Source organism: Suncus etruscus, chromosome 11 (assembly GCF_024139225.1).
Source record: "Suncus etruscus isolate mSunEtr1 chromosome 11, mSunEtr1.pri.cur, whole genome shotgun sequence".
NCBI classification, from domain to species: domain Eukaryota; kingdom Metazoa; phylum Chordata; class Mammalia; order Eulipotyphla; family Soricidae; genus Suncus; species Suncus etruscus.
This window is the reverse complement of record NC_064858.1, coordinates 39,196,407-39,210,313: the sequence shown is the minus strand read 5'-3', so window position 1 is coordinate 39,210,313 and position 13,907 is coordinate 39,196,407. Positions and strand designations below refer to the sequence as shown.

General features: G+C 39.3%; 1 non-coding gene across 1 annotated transcript; it reads left to right on the top strand.

The window, feature by feature from the left end:
- The first annotated feature begins 4,397 nt into the window (after nucleotides 1–4,397).
- On the top strand, nucleotides 4,398–4,530 carry LOC126023200 (small nucleolar RNA SNORA51). Its single transcript, XR_007500404.1, has one exon. It is a non-coding gene; the product is annotated as a small nucleolar RNA SNORA51 (small nucleolar RNA).
- Nucleotides 4,531–13,907: the final 9,377 nt, after the last annotated feature.

Here is a 13,907-nt window from a genome sequence, read left to right as displayed (position 1 = left end):
TTCACTTTCAGAGGGTAATTCCCCACAGAATGGGTAGACAGTTAAAAAATTTTGATCTATGTAGAAATAAATTTTTCATCAATACATGTGACAATTACTCATACTATTTAGAAATCATTCCAGGCTCTGTACATATGCAGTATCATTTCATCACTACACAAAATCTTAGGTAAGCACTATTATTATGTAAAAACAAGAAAATTTAATTATCATGAGTGTATTTACTGAAGCAAAAGTATTTGTAATAAAATTCTGATCCCCCATGTACTAAATTTGTACTTTCAGGCAAATCACCCTATGCCTCTTATTTCTTATTTCTATAGAAGTGCTAAGACTAGGGGTATGGAAAGAATAGAATTTGTATTTTAGTTATTGGTTGCCTTCTTTTTAACCCCCTAAGTCTCAAATACTGTTTTGGCATTTTGTACTCATTATCTCAAACTTTTCACCACAAAGTATGTATTATGTATGCAAGTATAGATGTTCAGAAGTCCAAGACTACACAATTGCTGCTGTTTTCCAGTATCCACACCCTAGATGCAAGGAAGGAACTGATTAGTTCGAGCTAAACATGAAAGTTACATTCTAGTCTCAAGCGGGAGTCAATTAGCAGTGGTAGAGTAAGCACAAAAATGAGCATAGAATTGAATAAAAAGAGGGCAAGGGGCACTATTTCATGATTCTGCATATATTTTAATTCATTTGAAGAGCCTCTGCAGGAGAAAACATCATGCTTTGACATAGTCGGATGTGAATTTGAGGTCTGGCCTACTACATTACCTTAATCTTTATCATTATCAGCCTGAGGAGCCATGGAAGTGAGTCAGTTAATGTCCCCACACTTACAGCCTTCGGCAAGAAAGATTTCTGCATAACAGTAAGCCAGAAAGCTGGACATCTAATCTGAGTCCAAAATGGGGGCTGTGGGATACACCCTTGATTTCTTTTAGTGCTTGAATGCAGACCTGACCCTTCTATTCAAGTTCTTCACCATCTGCCAGGAGTCCTGGTGTTCTGCTATAACAGCAGATCAGAACAGGAGTCACATCGATCAAGTGACGGGGCTTGAGTCATTGTTTATCTGTTGGTCTAGTTCTTCCATAATAAATACACACTACCAAGATAATAAAAGCTATAGAGAAAAAAAGTGAGCTTTTTTTTTTGTTTGTTTGTTTTGGGGGGGCCAAACCCGGTGGTGCTCAGGGGTTTACTCCTTGCTGTCTGCTCAGAAATAGCTCCTGGCAGGCAGGGGGGACCATATGGAACACCGGGATTCGAACCAACCAACTTTGGTCCTGGATCGGCTGCTTGCAAGGCAAACACCGCTGTGCTATCTCTCCGGGCCCAAATGAGCTTTTTTTTAAACGAGGGCTTATAGAATGGTAAAGCTACATTTTGTTTTAGACTACATGGTGTTATACTGCACCAGTCTAAAGATAGAGCAGGCAACAAACCTCTTATCGCACACTGGGCACAAGTTCTTTTTGAAGCTTGATTATTAATTAAGAAAAGCTTGTTGTAGCTGTTATTAAAACACCCATGATTCCCCTTACTTTGTGGATAACTTTACATGGAAATGCATTACATAAGACCCCTACAGATGGCAAAGGATCCAGCTGAGAGAAGTTTTGAGAGAAAACTTTGCTGTGGCAATCTGCAGAAAGAGAGGAAACCAGCCAGCTGATAGGAAGTTAGGTCAATACTGTGTTTTGTTTCTATGTTTGCCTCCATCCCTCAAGAGTGAGTTCATAGGGACAATGAAGTGTTTCGTTCATGCTGAAGAAAGCCTTAAACACTCAGGGGTGGGCTATCTGATTGAAGGTACACCAGAGACAGGAAGTGACAATGAACCTTGAAAGTGTTTGTAGAAATATCCCCTACTCCCCAAGAAAATCCCCAAAGGACAATCTTCATGTAGACTTTTCAGCCTTCATATTTCAGAACTGGAAATGTTGTGTTTGGGAACTCAAAGATTAGCCTAGGATCTTGAAAAGTTGGAAGGATTCAGGTACAGTTCCAGTGGGACCCTGACCTGAGAAGCCATGCTGGAAACAGCGGGGCTACCTGCTGGGCTGGAGCCAACACAGAGATGGTCCATTCTGCTCTCTTTCAGTGTGACCAGGAGGCACTCTGTGATTGCAAGTGCAATCAAACACAGGCCCGAAAAAAGGCTGGAGTTCCTTCCACTAAGGATAGCCTTCAGCAAATCACGTGGAGGTTTAGATCACAAATTAATGGACATGAGGTGGGTCATCCTACAGAGATACCCTGCACATTTCTATGATTCCTCCCTTTTGGGTAGAGGGCAGTTAGCAACCTAGATAAAACAAACACAACAAAAGTATTATGTGCCAAGTACTGGAATGATTGGGATAAAAATTGCAAGTAAGCTTTTAGCATTTTAGTTTATGTTACAGATGAAGAAACTTTAGCTGGATAGAGGAGGGTATGTGAAAAAACTCCCACCACAGGAACTCTGTAGAGTTTGTCAGATATTTAGGACCAGTCATCCCCTACAGAATTTTCAACTGAGTGGGAGGGCAAGTGCTGGTTTGTAATGAAGAGATGGTGGGAAATTTTGATTTTGCTCCTTCTCTGCTCTCCCTGAGAGTTATTACTTATATGTAGCACTATCTGTGAGCATGGACATTCTTTTGTTTTTGTCTACACAAACACCCCAAATAGCCCATGGCCCTCTCTTATATCTCCTTCAATTGATAAAAGTTCTTGGTCTTTCTGGTCTTCTGGTTTCTTGGCTCCCTGCCTCTCTAGGGATGATCTCCTTTCTGTTCTGTGAGTGCCCTCTTTGCCTCTAGCTTCTTGGATCTGACCTGGAAACTCCTCTGTTGCTATGGACAGATCATTTTCCTGGGCTTTGTAAAGGACATTAATAAAACAGCTCCTGTGATTGTGGCCACACAAAGGTTGACACGGAAATTACTCTGATTCTGAGAGCAGAAACACTCTCCAGCTCAAAACTCATTCCTGACCATGCCAACCCCAAGGGCAGAGGCTATGTTTCCTGTTCTTCTATTTATTAAATTCATTTCAGCCACAGACAATCTTGCCTTCTGGTTGCAGGTCGCGTTTACCTGCTGTTGTTTTTAGCCTGGAGAGGAGTCAAGACAATGAAACTGAGAGAAATCAGTGTCTGGAATCAAACAGACACAGGGCTTATGGCCCAAACCTCCCTGTTGCTTGAATTCTCATTTTAATCAGATCTGAGATTAGCTTGAGAGTTGGGGGTGAAATAAAAGATGTAATAGAAACCCAGAAATTAATTTAAATTTCTTGGGAATGAATATACTTTTGGAGGAAGTATGAGACTGAGAAATAAGAACATGCCTTTACTTTCTCCCAGGGGTGAGAAGGTAGGGGTTGAGGAAGAAAGCAAGGAACTATTTTTAAGTTCAGATTTCAAACAAACAGTGCAAGGCTGAGTCAAATGAGGTCCAAGAGACTTGAACCATAGACCACAGAGGAGAGATTAGGGTAATTGACTAGGTTCAGGCCAAAGTATCAGTAGTAATGGTACTAGTAGTAGTGGTAGTGGTGGTAGTAGAAGCAATAGCAGCAGCAGTAGCAGTAGCAATAGTAGTAGTTGCATCACTGGTGGTAGTAGTAATGGTAGTTCAAAGCCAAGTAAAGACAGCAAATGAAAGCTGAGGTGGTAGCTCAAAGGTTAGAGAGCCTGGGAGCCCCACATCCCATTTCTATCATTACTTGATGCCTTGAGCAATTCCCAAGCCTCAAGCCAGCCAGGTGTGTACCATAAACAAGCAAACAAAAAAAAAAAAACAATGATGTAACATAATCAGAAGAGATATAAACAAAGATGTTGCTTCTTATCTTAAGGCAGCGCTTCTCAATTATTTTCTGTCATGCCCCGCTCAGGAAGAAGAAAACATTTTTTGCACCCCCTTTGTGACTGTAAATAATATCTTTATTAAAAAAAACTTTTTTTGTGTGTGTGTATTGTTGTGGTATTTTAATTACTTTTTTCACATCCTCTCTCAAACTGAGGTTGGAAGCCTCTAGACAGGACTCTGCCTATTTTCAGTATATTTGATTTTTGATTGAGAAGAGGACATATTAGGTGATGGGTATTCCCCTGATTCAATGTGAATATGTACCCAAAATACTACAGTGAAAGATATGTAAGCCATTATGGAAAAAAAAATTGTGTTTTTAATCAGAAACTTTCTTTGACTTACATGTATTATTATTATATCAATTATATTATATGTTATGTTATGTCACTATATTATGTTATATTAGTTTACCTCATTATGTTAATCAATTTTGTCCTTTAAATGAATTCTTACTTAAAAAAAAAAAACAACTTTAGTTTGCCCTGAAGAAAAAAAAAATAATAAAATAAATAAAAGATAAAATAAGGCCTCCCAATTCTTACCACAGGCTGTGTCCTTTACACTGGCTGTATAGAAAGAGGAGGTACAGTAAAGGCACCCCATATACACCTCAACACAGGACCCTTGCCGGGTATGTATTGTGAATTGGGGGACAAAAAAACAAAACAAAAAAAAAAACTTTAACCTGCAAAACAAAAATATATAAAATAATTTGAGCTGATTTTTTCATCAGACGTGATGTCTGGATTAATGGCTACAATGAGCACGTTTTGCAATACATAGCTTTTCGAAGCGGGGTTTGAAGCAGGACGCAGCCAACTCTCAGCTCCAGAGCCATACAGAGACATAAACACAGGGCTTAGCTTGTTATGACAGTGTTTGCTGAGATCAAACGTGCCCCCCTCTACGGAGCCTCGCCCCTGCCTGGGGGAGCACCCCGCTATTTGAGAAGCACTGTCTTAAGGGAACTAAGGGGGAGGTGCCAATGAATTTTAAGTAAGAAAATAAAATGACCTTTTTTTCTGCTTTATCACTTTACTTTGCCAAGGTAGAAAACAGATGGCAGAAGGTCACGGCATCCCAGTTAGAATTATATGAAGGAGACCAGATGACAGGGTAAGCAGAGAAGTGTGCCTTTGCTTCTTCTATGGTTTTCCCTGACTCCTTAACCCTTCTAAGTCCTCTGTCTCTCCCCCGACCAGTCATTTATGAAGGACAAAGGACTCTTCTCAGAGTGACTGGTGGGTTAAGTCATTCAGCATCTTATCAGTGTGAGATGAAGATGGGTGTTATTGCTCACAATAGGGCTGTAGCAAGGACAGGGACAGTTCTGTATGCATTGGGGAATGTCCCCATAACAAGTACACAGACAGTATGAAAAACCCTTAAATCCTGGGTCAGCAGTACAAATGCTTCTGGTGAGGAAGAATGTAGATAGGTGAGGAGAATTGTCTGTTAAGTAAATTGCCTGTTTTGTGGGTCCCCTGAAAGCTAGGATATATGGAGGACACATGATTATATCCAGAGTGGCTGCCAGAGCAGGCAGGCTAAATCTTCTTTAAAGGACCAGGAGAAAGAAGTCTAAGAAATGCCCTGGTCTGTGGAAATCCATTTTAGGTTTGGTACTAGAAACCAAGTTGATCTAAGTTCTTCTTACTTTTATCTTCCCAGCCAGGAAAATAGAGGTGTTTTGTTTGTTTTGTTTGCTTTTTTTCAATCAGAAAAAAAAAGTCCCACACCTGTCAGTGTTGAGGACTCTCACAGTGGCTCTTGGGGGAATTGTGCGGTGGCAGGGATTGAACCTATGACTGTAAACTGAATTGAACAAATTAAATCCTCAAATAAAGCATATGTTCTAATCTGCTGAGTTCTTTCTCAAACCCACAAAAGCATGCTATTGAGTCAGAGGGGTAGAAATTAAACTTGGGTGGAGGAAATAAAGACATAAAAATCCAAGTGTGGAGAAAAGATGTTGAGTAATTTTCACAATTAACTATATTCAAGACTCACTGCTGAGACAAATGACATTGAAGATTAATTTCAAAACTACAGTCATTGCCAGCTATGATTCCCAAACAAACAAGTAAGCAATCAAAATGCAATGCTAGGTGCTTTGTTTCAAGATGGCTCATCGATGGCTAATATACTTGTCTTGAAAATGTGAGACCATGAGTTAGATTTCCAGTGCCACCCACATGCGCATACAAACTTGTTAATTCTGCTATTTGTGCCTCAAATTAAGTTGTCCAAGCTCTCTGGTGCAACCAGTGATTTCTAGTTTCAATGCAATCAGCGGTGCTTGAGCATCTCCACCAATTAAGAATGATGCCCTGTGAGTACAACTCAAAAAAAAAAAGAAGAAAGAAAGAAAGAGAGAGAAAGAAAGAGAGAGAGAGAGAGAGAGAGAAAGAAGGAAGGGAGGAAGGAAGGAAGAAGGAAGGAAGGAAGGAAGGAAGGAAGGAAGGAAAGAAAGAAAGAAAGAAAGAAAGAAAGAAAGAAAGAAAGAAAGAAAGAAAGAAAGAAAGAAAGAAAGAAAGAAAGAAAGAAAGAAAGAAAGAAAGAAAGAAAGAAAGGGCCCAGAGAGATAGCACAGCGGCGTTTGCCTTGCAAGCAGCCAATCCAGGACCAAAGGTGGTTGGTTCGAATCCCGGTGTCCCATATGGTCCCCCGTGCCTGCCAGGAGCTATTTCTGAGCAGACAGCCAGGAGTAACCCCTGAGCACCGCTGGGTGTGCCCCCCCCAAAAAAAAAGAATAAAAGAAAGAAAGAAAGAAAGAAAGAAAGAAAGAAAGAAAGAAAGAAAGAAAGAAAGAAAGAAAGAAAGAAAGAAAGAAAGAAAGAAAGAAAGAAAGAAAGAAAGAAAGAAAGAAAGGAAGGAAGGAAAGAAGGAAGGAAGGAAGGAAGGAAGGAAGGAAGGAAGGAAGGAAGGAAGGAAGGAAGGAAGGAAGGAAGGAAGGAAGAAGGAAGGAAGGAAGGAAGTAGGATGGAAGAAAGGAAGGAAGAAAGAAGGATGGAAGGAAGAAAGAAAGAGAAAGAAAGGAAGAAAGAAAGAAAGAGAGAGAAAGAAAGAAGAAAGAAAGAAAGAAAGAAAGAAAGAAAGAAAGAAAGAAGAAAGAGAGAGAAAGAAAGAAAGAAAGAAAGAAAGAAAGAAAGAAAGAAAGAAAGAAATAAGAAAGAAAGAAAGAAAGAAAAAAAGGAATAAACAAAGAAAGAAAGAAAGAAAGAAAGAGAAAGAAAGAAAAAGAAAGGTGTGTGTACCATGGCCAGGAGTGTAGCCCTCCAGGCAGTGTTCAAGTATCACAACTCAGAAATGTCAGTGAACACACATGAAAATACTGAAACTGAAATGAAGTAAATGTAACCTTTGCAAGCACCACAGGTAAAGAAGTTAGCAGCACAGTCATGCATCATAGAAAGAAAGGGCAAGGAGTGAGAGGAGAATGCTGTTGTTGCTTATGCGGATTTAGAAAATGTCCAAACTAGCATTGACAGTCACTTGCTATAAAGATAATTTTGCACTAATGATACCTACGTAAGCTATATTATTTACCTATTTTACAGCTGATGAAACTGAGATCCAGAGAGGGGAAGTGACTTGTTCTAAGTTTCACAATTAGTTCTATGAGTAGACAATTTGGGAAAGTTACTGAATCTCCCACACCTTTGGGGTTGTTTTTCTTTTTTCATTTTTTTCTTTTTTAAAAATTTCTTTTGGGAAGATAATAGCTGATTTGGGGTTCAAACTTCTCAGTAATCTCTAAGACTAGAGCCAGACTCTAATTTGAAGTTTGGATCTCCAATATACAAACTTGATGTCTTTGAGAAATACATGCAACTCTGTATTGTTCTATAAAGAGATTATTAACAGTGACTGCACATTTGTGAGGATCTAATTAGCTAGAACAGAGTAAAGGCCTAATCCAGTGCTGCTATGTAGTAACTGTGGATTGACCTAATTAGGAGGGCAAATAGTAGTGTTCCTCATATGCACTTTTGCTATGATAACATCACTTTTCAACATTAGAAAACTCAAGGTAAAACTCAAAGGCAGACAAATCTATTCAGAGAGAATGCCTGAGGAACATACCACCTATGAAAAACATAAGTGCTTTGCCCAGATTTTGTTAAAGTCATCCAGGAATTTCAGAGCATTAGCCTTTAATTGCTGTGTGACTTCTTCACACTAGTTATTGTGCCTCTGCTCTCCTTCCCCCTCGTTGGTAGTTTCCTTGCAAGCTTTGGAAAAGCTACAAAAACTTGTTTCTTTGTGCTTTTTTTACTTTTAACAGTGGGTTCAATGGAGTGAGTATGAATTCGAGCTTTGACATATAAAATTTGTCTGACTTTAGGAAGGTTATCTAATTTTTATAAACTTTTTACCTACAAATGAAATAGCACATCTGCTTTTTTTCTTTTTCTGGAATGCCAATGCAGAGAAGTGCAGCAATTTAAAGCACTTAACACAGAGCCATACAAACAGAGTTGGAAGACAGACATAGTAAAGTTCATATTCCATGTTCTGTAAGAGGAAACATAAAGGAGAGAAAAAATAAAAGACAGTTTCATGGCTTGCTCAGCATTTCTTGTAAAAACAGTCAGGAGCCTCCAAATTTATATTCTTTTTAAATGTTAAGTATCTTGGCCTAGACCTCTAAATGTGGGGCTTAGCCAAGCCAATGCTTTTGAAAAAGGCAAATTAAGCAGTGAGAAACTTTTTCTATGCAAATTCAAAGGTTGTGCTGGATCTTTTAGTAACTGGACAAAGTCAGAAAGTGCCAGTATGTGGACAAGCCCAAAGTGTAGGCTGAGTCCCACAAGTACCCAAGTGCCTGGAGCAAACACTGGACCATTCACAAATCTCAAGGATCAGAGCTCTTCCCCAAGGCACTTCTGTCTGCTTCACCCACAAATAGTAAAATTCCAACATAGTTCCCCCTGCAGGTTAAATCAGGACAAGTCATAAACCTGGACTAGGAATCTTAGCAAGTGGCACATCAGAAGGGAAACATAATCCTGGAAGATTTAGTACAGTGGTTAAGGCATTTGCTTTGCATGCTGCTGACCTCAGTACAATCCCTACCACCACATTGATACCTAGGGTATCAGGAATAATTTCTGAGTATAGAACAAGGAGCAAGCCCTGAGCATATATGAAAGACGAGAAAACTGAGAAAAATCAGATGGAAATGGAATTTAGAATAAGAAACCACATACTAAGCTGCTCCTTATTAATTTTAATTGCCCACAAAACTTTTTGCACAAAGTTTATAAGTAACCACTTCTTTTTTCTCAATAGCAGGAAATGTTTGTTTTTTTCTTTGAAGAACTAAAAGAAAAAAAATTTAACTGCCTGCCCTCTTTTTTTGCTTTTCCCAAACTCTATCAGTAAAATAAACTCCTGGGGCCTGAGCAGTGGTGCAGAGGTAGGGTGTCTGCTTTGCACATAACTGACCTAGGATGCCCAGACCACGGTTGGATCCCCCAGTGTCTCATATGGTCCCCCAAGCCAGGAGTGATTTCTGAGCACATAGCCAGGAGTAAGTAATCCCTGAATGTCACCAGGTGTGGCTTCAAACCAAACCAAAACAAAAGAACTCCTTTACTGGTTTCTTGGAGCTTGATGTTAAATTGATGGAAACCCTTTGCCTTGGCGGAATCGTTCAAGAGCTCAGTTGTTCCAAGTGCTTAATCCATGCCCAAATCATCTTATGTCCTGAACTCCTTCTCAAAAACCAGTGTATTTGTGAATGTGTTTTAGACCAATGGGGTCCTTTGGTAAAAGTTTTCTTTTTTGTCAATACATATCTATTGAAGCCATAGTTATCACTTGTAATTTAATTATTACTAGCAGTGCTAGGTACCGAATGTTTAAGAATCAATCTTTCCATCATATGTTCTTCAGCTTTTGATTATATCTGCTTTAGCAATAAAATGTTTTTATTTTAAAAAATATTTTAGAATTTTGAACCACCGACTCTTTCTTATAACTTTATTGTAGTTTCTACAAAGAGATGCAAATAAATGATAGTCTTGTTTATGATTTTTTAATATATATTTTTATTTCTAACTTGCTCAGATCCACGTTTTAATTGTTTTTTTTTTTCCTGTGGTAAAATAGCTTTCTTATAAGTGTCCATTTTCATCTGGAGAGAATTTAGTGATAGTTAAGGCGGCTGTTTATTAATGAGTTTATATCTTAATTAAAATGACTTGGGTCACACCTGAAATACTCCGGGTGAGGCTCAAAGAACATATGTGGCACTGGAGATCAAATTTGAGTAGGCCGTGTACAAGGCAAGGCAAGCCTGCCACTCATTATACCATTTCTCTGACCCAAACAGTGAGTTTAAATGTATTTTCCCCAGATTTTCTACATACAAATAAAACATTCCTTGTTTGTTTGTTTGTTTGTTTTTGGGTCATCACGAAGGTGCTGAGGGTTTATGCCTGGCTCTGCTGTCAGGGATAACTTCTGGCAGTGTTTAGAGGACCATGTGGGGCTCCAAGGATTGAATCATGGTTACCTGAGTGAAAGGTAAGCATCATATCCACTATACTATCTTCAATAAAATATTCCTAATCAACTTAGTGGTAGGATTTTCATGAAGGTAAACACAGGTAATTTAAAATGATGGAACTGAGTTTCGTGGAATTGGCATCTTCTATGAGAAGAAGGGCCTGAGTGGTAGTGTGGGGGTAGGTAAAGCACTTGCCTTGCATACAGCTGATCCTGATTCCATCAGGACTCACACATTTTCCCCTATGATCCACCAGTAGAGATCTGAGCACAGAGTCAGGAATAAGCCTTGAACATCATTGGGTGCGGCCTGAACACACATGCTCACCAATAAAATAAATTATTGATTCACCACAAAGAATCGAGTCACCAAAAAGATTTGATCACCAGGGCCATTTATACCTTATGGAATGGCCATAAAAAGATAGTTGGAAACATTAGGTTCATCATTACACCTCCTGATGGCAACCTTCTTTGGGCCTTCCAAACTTTAAATTTGTGAGAAAATTAATTTCTGTTGTTTAAGCAACTCTGTTTGTAGGTTCTATTATGGCAGTCACAGCAGACAAATATAATTATCCAAAGAACTAATCTGGTTTTCATGCTTCAAGGTAGAAGTGGAAAACTGCACTTCCTGAAGCTTCCTGTTTGAGTGCTTGTCCGGTAACATCTGTCACTAGCAGGAGCAGAGATTATCTGTCTGTGGCAGGTACCCTGGAGGCTAACAAGAGGAGAGAGGTGGAGGGGTAAGATCATGCTCTAAAGCAGGGGTCTCAAACTCAATTTACTTGGGGGCTGCAGGAGGCAAAGTCGGGGTGAGGCAGGGCCTCATAAGGGATTTCACACACACAAAAAATGTCCTCAAACGTCATTATTAACAGTTTTAATTATTTCTTCTGAACATGAATAGAACATTGAGTGAAGATCATGAACAGTTCTTCTGAACATGGCATCTTTTGCCTATTCCTTGCTGCCAGAGACTTGACAGTGCTTCTTCTCACAAATCTGAATCACATTTGCCTTTAAAGAGGAAGCAGTTCAGTATGGCTTGAAGATGATCATCATTAATTCTAGACCTGTACTTTGACTTATTGAAGGTCAATATGGAGAATAACTTTTTACACAAATATGTGCTCCCAAAAAGGCACATGGTGTGCATGAAATTCGGGAAAACTCAGGGAAGCTGAGGGGCAATTCTCTCAAAAATTGCCCATGCATGTCTGCTTTTCCACTAATCTCCCAGAACTTTGCTTTGAGATCAGAGTTGCATTGCAGGTCAATGAGCTCCATTTGAAGCACAGAAGGGGCATCTTTCACATCAAAGAAAAAGGGGTCCACAAAAGTTTGGAAAGTGGCTCTGTGCTTTTTTAAGTCTGCAAATCTGTGATTAAATTCCTTCTGTAGCTTAAAAATAGCATCAACATATTTCTCACCACTGAATGGTATGTCTGCGTCCACAAGTTCCTTGCATGCTGGGAAATAGCTAAGGTTTGTCTGAGAGAGCTGGGATTTCCATAACACAAGTTTTGTGGAGAATGCTCTCACGTTGTCATAGGCAGCAATGATAAGCTGCCCCGGGCCTTGTAACATCTTGTTTAGTACATTCAGCTTATGTGTGATGTCAACAAGAAAAGCTAAGTCCATGAGCCATTTGTGATCACTCAACTCAGAAACAGCATTCCCATACTTCTCCATGAAGGCTTTCACTTCTTCTCTCAACTCAAAAAAATCTTTACAGGACATTTCCCCTGCTGAGCCAATGTACCTCTGTGAAATAGAGCACATCTCCATATGCTGACTCCATTTCCTCTAAAAAAGCACGGAACCTCCTGTGCTTTAAGCCCCTGGATCTGATTTGGTTGATGCATTTCACAACAACAGGCATCACATTGTCACATGGCAGGCATTTACTGCAAAGGGCCTGCTGATGGATAATGCAGTGAAGAGCAATAGCCTTCTCTACACATTCCTCTTCAAGTGTTTTTGAACAAGTGCCACCAGTCCATTTTTCCTCCCTGTCATCGATAGCACTCCATCGGTTATTATTCTAACAAACCTCTTCCATGGCAAACCTGCATCCTCAATGGCATCACACAGATGCCAAAATATCTCATTAGCAGTGGTCTCGCCATGCATTGGAATTATTGTGAGAAGCTCCTCTGTCAATTCAAAATTGCAGTCAACACTATGGACATAAATTGTGAACTGCAAGTGTCTGTTATATCTGTGCCCTCGTCAAGAGCAACTGAGTATGCATCAAAACATTTGGCTTTCTCACACAGTTGATGATAAATTTCACTTGACATGTCAGAAATGCGCTCTGCCACAGTGTTGGCAGAAAGGCTGATTTTGCTAAACTGACCTTTCTTTTCAGGACAAATAATACTTGCAGCCTCTAACATGCATCTTTCTTTCTTTCTTTCTTTCTTTCTTTCTTTCTTTCTTTCTTTCTTTCTTTCTTTCTTTCTTTCTTTCTTTCTTTCTTTCTTTCTTTCTTTCTTTCTTTCTTTCTTTCTTTCTTTCTTTCTTTCTTTCTTTCTTTCTTCTTTCTTTCTTTCTTTCTTTCTTTCTTTCTTTCTTTCTTTCTTTCTTTCTTTCTTTCTTTCTTTCTTTCTTTCTTTCTTTCTTTCTTTCTTTCTTTCTTTCTTTCTTTCTTTCTTTCTTTCTTTCTTTCTTTCTTCTTTCTTTCTTTCTTCTTTCTTCTTCTTTCTTTCTTCTTCTTTCTTCTTTCTTTCCTTCTTTCTTTCCTTCTTTCTTTCCTTCTTTCTTTCCTTCTTTCTTTCCTTCTTTCTTTCCTTCTTTCTTTCCTTCTTTCTTTCCTTCTTTCTTTCCTTCTTTCTTTCCTTCTTTCTTTCCTTCTTTCTTTCCTTCTTTCTTTCCTTCTTTCTTTCCTTCTTTCTTTCCTTCTTTCCTTCTTTCTTTCCTTCCTTCTTTCTTTCTTTCTTTCTTTCTTTCTTTCTTTCTTTCTTTCTTTCTTTCTTTCTTTCTTTCTTTCTTTCTTTCTTTCTTTCTTTCTTTCTTTCTTTCTTTCTTCCTTCCTTCCTTCCTTCCTTCCTTCCTTCCTTCCTTCCTTCCTTCCTTCCTTCCTTCCTTCCTTCCTTCCTTCCTTCCTTCCTTCCTTCCTTCCTTCCTTCCTTCCTTCCTTCCTTCCTTCCTTCCTTCCTTCCTTCCTTCCTTCCTTCCTTCCTTCCTTCTTTCTTTCTTTCTTTCTTTCTTTCTTTCTTTCTTTCTTTCTTTCTTTCTTTCTTTCTTTCTTTCTTTCTTTTTTGTGGTTTTTGGGTCACACCCAGCAGTGCTCAGGGGTTATTTCTGGCTCCAGGCTCAGAAATTGTTCCTGGCAGGCACGGGGGGACCATATGGGGCGCCAGGATTCGAACAAATGACCTCTTGCATGAAAGGCAAACGCCTTACCTCCATGCTATCTCTCCGGCCCCGTAACATGCATTTTTCAACAAACTCTCCTTCTGTGAATGGTTTCCCTGCCTTAGCAATCATCTCACTAGCCATGTAACTAGCTTC